At 39.2% G+C, this 6,983-nt stretch overlaps 1 long non-coding RNA gene across 1 annotated transcript; it reads left to right on the forward strand.

Annotated features, from left to right (window-relative positions):
* Positions 1-1,545: 1,545 nt before the first annotated feature.
* On the forward strand, positions 1,546-3,320 carry LOC126381213 (uncharacterized). Its single transcript, XR_007568721.1, has 6 exons — positions 1,546-1,654; positions 1,739-1,873; positions 2,433-2,567; positions 2,656-2,782; positions 2,884-3,017; positions 3,134-3,320. It is a non-coding gene; the product is annotated as an uncharacterized LOC126381213 (long non-coding RNA).
* The last annotated feature ends 3,663 nt before the right edge of the window (positions 3,321-6,983 follow it).

Genomic DNA, 6,983 nt, shown 5'->3' on the forward strand with positions numbered 1-6,983 from the left:
AAACCTGCCTGTTCATTTTTTACTTGTTTCATTAAACAGGAATTTGCATATCGATCGTTTTCAATTAACTTCGAACAGTTACAACTACACGTAAACTGAGCATGTAGTCTATTTACAGCAAGATCGTGACCGCTGACTGCAGCTCCCCTTCTCCCTCCATTTCACTCCCAATCGACATTTTCACCTTTGCTGATATGATTACTCCACAGGATACCTCCATCCCCTGCATACCTGGTCGCTAGATTCGGCTGGCACGTCATATCGGTTTGACAGCCAACTCACGTAACTATTGTTGATCGACCCACAGTCCACTGAAGTGCCTACGATGAAGGGAACAACATGGACAGTTCTACTCCGAATTACTCCAACCCATGCGATGTTCATCCACGCGACAACCCACCTGATCTGAGTGGAACTTAACTGAAGCAAGAGAGTGATGCCTAATTCCATCTGCCAACTAGCTCCACTTCTCTCCCGTGCACCAGTCGCACCCACACCGACGTGTTCATCTTGCCAGTTTTCCTCACACCCGTCCACTTGTCTCCTGAAGATTGGCGTCCACAACACCAACGGTTGGTTAGGTCATGCAAGCATTGTTACAATTGATAAAAACACATATTTTCATTTAGTGAATGTGATAACCTGTACTAATAATTTGGTCAACTTAGCGATGATAACTCAATGTAAGTATTAACAAACTCAGTACATGTTTGTTATTGTCAATAATATCTTTAAATTATACAACTCGCTTATGTTTGACAATTACTGAGTAATTGCTTTGCTTATTGCATGCTAATTGCTGAAAATTGCTTTTTATTTTAAATTGCTTAGTTAAAAATTGCTTTTTCTTTCACATTTCTCTGCTTATTGAATGACTATTGCTAACTCATTAGATAGAACCTACTTCTCATATAAGTAGGTGGATGCGGCCTCGATTAGCGGGGGAACCACATGAAAAAAAGCGAGCTACTGGGTGTACCTCCTGGGTAGTTTGGAAATCACCTAATATATATATGTATATATTTATAAATAAAAGTTAATATAATTATATAAATTAACATTATTATTTTTTTTAACAGGAAATGCACAATGCTAAAAACTGCGTAGGAGATTTTAATACAATAGTACTACCAAGCCTGATGTTGGCCACTATTTCAATGAATGCAGCAGTGTGACAGCTAGCAATCAAAAGTAACAAGATATCGAGGTACGTTAAATGACGATCACGACCACTTTGGCAAAAACGTATCGCTATAGACTAAGAAAAAAAAAATAATATATATTTTATTTACAGGAAATGCACATGGCAATAAACTGTGTAGGAGTTCATGATGGCAATAGAATAAAATCGACCAAGCCTGAAGTCAGCAGCCCCTTAATGAATGCAGCAGTGTGACAGTCAGCAATCAAAAGTTATAACATATCGAGGTACGTTTCAGGACGACCACGACTATTTTGGCAAAAACGTATCGCTATTAGACTAAGGAAATATATATATATATATATATTTTATTTACAGGAAATGCAGATGGCAATAAACTGTGTAGTTCATGATTGCAATAGAATAAAATCGACCAAGCCTGAAGTCAGCAGCCCCTTCAATGAATGCAGCAGTGTGACAGCCAACAATCAAAAGTTACAAGAAGATATCGAGGTACGTTTCATGACGACCACGACTATTTTAGCAAAAACGTATCGCTATCGACTAAGGAAAATAAATTATATATTTTATTTACAGGAAATGCAGAAGGCAAAAAACTGCGTAGGAGATCATTAATACAAAAGTATTATATAAACCAAACCTGATGTTGCCAGCTCCTTCAATGAATGCAGCAGTGTGACAGCCAGCAATCAAAAGTAACAAGATATCGAGGTACGTTACATGACGACCACAACTATTTTGGCAAAAACGTATTGCTATCGACTAAGGAAAATAAATTACATATAATATTTAATTATATATTTTTTCTACTCCTCTACTTTAATCTGGCATTTAAATAACCAAAAAGTCTAATATAAGTACATACATAATTAAACTCTTTGAAAAAGTGTACGCTCTATGGCCTATAAAAGCATTGTTTACAAAGTGTAACTGTACTATAATGTCGCCAAAAAAGCATTGTTGTTGTTTTTTTTTTTTGACCTGGAAACTGGCACCTTTACTTTGTTTGGTGCCATAGATATACTATAAAAAAAAGTATACATTTGCCGCCATTTTCCCGCGCGTTGGAAAATAAATTGGAAAATTTTTGTTTCGTTTAAAATTACGTCGTCGTAGAAAAAGTATTGTATGCAACGTTGTATAACTAGGTCAAAAAATGCTCGTGGCGTCTCTTATTGCGATGTTCGCCGAGGCTCACATCGCAACTCACGCCACTCGCATTTTTTGACCCTTCTTATACAACTGTTGCATAAAATACTATTATTTACAGGAAATGCAGAAGGCAAAAAACTGCATAGGAGATCATTAATACAATAGTATTATGTAAACCAAGCCTGATGTTGGCCGCTCATTCAAAGAATGCAGCAGTGTGACAGCCAGCAATCAAAAGTAACAAGATGTCGAGGTACGTTACATGACGATCACGACCACTTTGGCATAAACGTATCGCTATAGACTAAGGAAAAAAAATGTAATATATATTTTATTCACAGGAAATGCAGAGTGTAATAAACTGTGTAGAAGATTATGATTGCAATAGAATAAAATCGACCAAGCCTGAAGTCCTTCAATGCACGCAGCAGTGTGACAGCCAGCAATCAAAAGTTACAAGATATCGAGGTACGTTAGATGACGACCACGACTATTTTGGCAAAGACGTATCGCTATCGACCAAGGAAAAGAAATTATTATATAATATTTAATATATATTTTATTTATAGGAAATGCAGAAGGCAAAGAACTGCGTAGGAGATTATTAATACAATAGTATTATATCAACCAAGCCTGATGTCGGTAGCTTCTTCAATGAATGCAGCAGTGTGACAGCCAGCAATCAATAGTGACAAGAATTTAGGTACGTTACATGACGACCACGACCACTTTGGCAAAAACGTATCGCTATCGACTAAGAAAAGGATATTATATCTATACGTTATTATAAATAAATTAATATTATTTTATTTTTAACAGGAAATACAGAAGGCAAAGAAGCAGATGTCATCAAAGAAGATCTTTGTTCCTGCAATGTTTTCGCAGACGATACATCCAACAGAGCGAAGTGGAAGGAAAAGACTCGGAAAAAAGACCCCACCACCATATGGGAACAATGCAAGGGAGAGAGAGAGAATATAATGTTATATTTTTATTTTTTGATAACATAAAAACCAACAATATCCTACACATTTTTTTTTATTTCTTTTTGTGTCTGTCTTAATAGTTATTACAAATCTGTGATGCGAAACAAACTATACGAAAACGTCAATCCACATACAACGCCCGCGAAGCTGCTTTAGCAGCGAGCGCACTTAGCACCATCTAGTTATTATATTATATAAAGCTACAAACCCATGTACTGACTGACTGACTGACATAGTTGTTCTCCCAGAAGGAGCGTCGGGGGGTAAAAATGATGTATGGGGGGTGTGATCGGAACCTCCCGGTGAGTATGGGAAAACTTCCAGATCTTGGAAAACTGCTCCGCATCAGGGAGACATCCTACGGCCTGACAAAACTATCACACTTGGAACTTTTCTGTTTTCACGAAACCTATTTAAATCTTGGTCAAATTTTATCGCCGGTGAAAAAAAAAAACAAAATGGCCGAAAAACAAGATGGCCGCCATACAAAATTTTCGTTTTTCCCGAAAATGCCTCGGGGGTAAAATTTATGTGTGGGGGATTTGTTCGGAACGTCATCTTGGAAAACTGCTCCGCATCAGGGGTCACCCTACGGCCTGGCAAAACTATAGCACCTAGAACTTTTTTGATTTCACGAGACCTATTTTAGTCTTGGTCAAATTCTATCGCGGTAAAAAAATGGCGGGAAAACAAGATACGCGAGCAGCTTGCTGCGAGCGAACCACGCGACATCTAGTTATTATTATATTATATATAGCTACAAACCCACTGACTGACTGACTGACTGACTCACTGACATAATTGTTCTCCCAGAAGGAGCGTCGGGGGGTCAAAATGATGTATGGGGGGTGTGATTGGGACCTCCCGGTGAGTATGGGAAAAATCCTAAATCTTGGAAAACTGCTCCGCATCAGGGAGACACCCTACAGTCTGGCGCAACTATTATAGCTGGATCAAATTTTTTTTCGCAAAACCTTCTTAAATCTTGGTCAAATTCTATTGTGTGTGAAAAAAAATCAAAATGGCGGAAAAACAAGATGGCCGCCATACAAAATTTTGTTTTTCCAGAAAATGTCTCGGGGGCAAAAACAATGTATGGGGGCGTAATCGGAAGGTCATGTTGAGTATGTAAATGCTTCTTGATCTTCAGAAACTGCTCCGCATCAGGGAGACACCCTACGGCCTGGCCAAACTATCGCACCTAGAACATTATTTTTTTCCACCAATCCTATTAAAATCTTGGTCAAATTTAATTGCCGTTGAAAAAAAAACAAAATGGCGGAAATTCAAGATGGCCGCCATACAAATTTTTCGTTTTTCCTGAAAATGCCTCGGGGGTAAAAATGATGTATAGGAATGTGATCGGATCGTCATGTTGAGTATTTCAATACTGCTCGATCTTGAAAAACTGCTCCGCATCAGGGAGACACCCTACGGCCTGGCAAAACTATCGCACCTGGAACATTTTTGTTTTCATGAAACCTATTTAAATCTTGGTCAAATTTTATCGCCGGTGAAAAAAAAAAACAAAATGGCCGAAAAACAAGATGGCCGCCATACAAATTTTTGTTTTTCCAGATAATCTCTTACGAGGTAAAAATGATGTATTGGGGTGTGATCGGAACGTCATCTTGGAAAACTGCTCCGCATCAGGGAGACACCCTAAGGCCTGGCAAAACTATCGCACCTAGAACGATATTTTTTTCACGAAACCTATTTAAATCTTGGTCAAATCCAATCCCCGCTGAAAAAAAACCAAAATGGCGGAAAAACAAGATGGCCGCCATACAAAATTTTCGTTTTTCCCGAAAATGCCTCGGGGGTAAAAATGATGTATAGGAATGTGATCGGATCGTCATGTTGAGTATTGCAATACTGCTCGATCTTGAAAAACTGCTCCGCATCAGGGAGACACCCTACGGCCTGGCAAAACTATCGCACCTGGAACATTTTTGTTTTCACGAAACCTATTTAAATCTTGGTCAAATTTTATCGCCGGTGAAAAAAAAACAAAATGGCCGAAAAACAAGATGGCCGCCATACAAATTTTTGTTTTTCCAGAAAATCTCTTACGAGGTAAAAATGATCATCTTGGAAAACTGCTCCGCATCAGGGAGACACCCTAAGGCCTGGCAAAACTATCGCACCTAGAACGATATTTTTTTCACGAAACCTATTTAAATGTTGGTCAAATCCAATCCCCGCTGAAAAAAAACCAAAATGGCGGAAAAACAAGATGGCCGCCATTCAAAATTTTATTTTTCCAGAAAATGTCTCGTGGGTAAAAACTGTGTATGGGGGTGTAATCGGAACGTATTGTTGAGTATGGAAATACTTCTTGATCTTGAAAACCTGCTCCGCATCAGGGAGACACCCTACGGCCTGGCGAAACTATCTCACCTAGAACGGTGCTTTTTTCACAAAACCTATTTAAATCTTGGTCAAATTCAATCCCCGGGGACAAAAAAACAAAATGGCCGAAAAACAAGATGGCCGCCATACAAAATTTTCTTTTTTCAAGTAAAAGCTTCAGGGATAAAAGTTATGTATGAGGGTTTGATCGGAACGTCTTGTTGAGTATGGAAATACTTTCAGATCTTTGAAAACTGCTCCGCGTCAGGGAGTCACCCTACGGCCTGGCAAAACTATAGCACCTAGAACTTTTTGGATTTCACGAGACATATTCGAGTCTTGGTCAAATTCAATCGCCGGCAGAAAACAAGATGGCCGCCATACAAAGCTTCGAACTAATACAGGACACGCGAGCAGCTTGCTGCGAGCGAACCACGCGACATCTAGTTATATTATATAAAGCTACAAACCCATGTACTGACTGACTGACTGACTGACTGACTCACTCACTGACATAATTGTTCTCCCAGAAGGAGGGTCGGGGGGTGAAAATGATGTATGGGAAAAGTGATCGGGACCTCCCGGTGAGTATGGGAAAACTTCCAGATCTTGAAAAACTGCTCCTCATCAGGGAGACACCCTACGGCCTGGCGAAACTATCGCACCTGGAATGATTCTTTTTTCACAAAACCTACTTAAATTTTGGTCAAATTTTATCGCCGGTGAAAAAAAAAACAAAATGGCCGAAAAACAAGATGGCCGCCATACAAAAAAATGTTTTTTCAAAAAATGTCTCGGGGGTAAAAACTGTGAATGGGGGTATAATCGGAAGGTATTGTTGAGTATGGAAATACTGCTCGATCTTGAAAATCTGCTCCGCATCAGGGAGACACCCTACGGCCTGGCGAAACTATAAAACCTGGAGCAATTTTGTTTTCGCATGACCTATTAAAATCTTGGTCAAATTCAATCGCCGGTGAAAAAAAACCAAAATGGCGGAAAAACAAGATGGCCGCCATACAAATTTTTCGTTTTTCCTGAAAATGCCTCGGGGGTAAAAATGATGTATAGGGATGTGATCGGATCGTCATGTTGAGTATGGAAGTACTTCTCGATCTTCGATATCTGCTCCGCATCAGGGAGACACCCTACGGCCTGGCAAAACTATCGCACCTGGAACGATTCTTTTTTCACGAGACCTATTTAAATCTTGGTCAAATCTTATCGCTAGAGAAAAAAAAAACTATATGGCGGAAAAACAAGATGGCCGCCATACAAAATTTTGTTTTTACAGAAAATGTCTCGGGTGTAAAAATGATGTATAGGGGTGT

The sequence above is a fragment of the Pectinophora gossypiella genome, unplaced genomic scaffold (assembly GCF_024362695.1).
Source record: "Pectinophora gossypiella unplaced genomic scaffold, ilPecGoss1.1 Pgos_40, whole genome shotgun sequence".
Classification (NCBI taxonomy): Eukaryota; Metazoa; Arthropoda; class Insecta; order Lepidoptera; family Gelechiidae; genus Pectinophora; species Pectinophora gossypiella.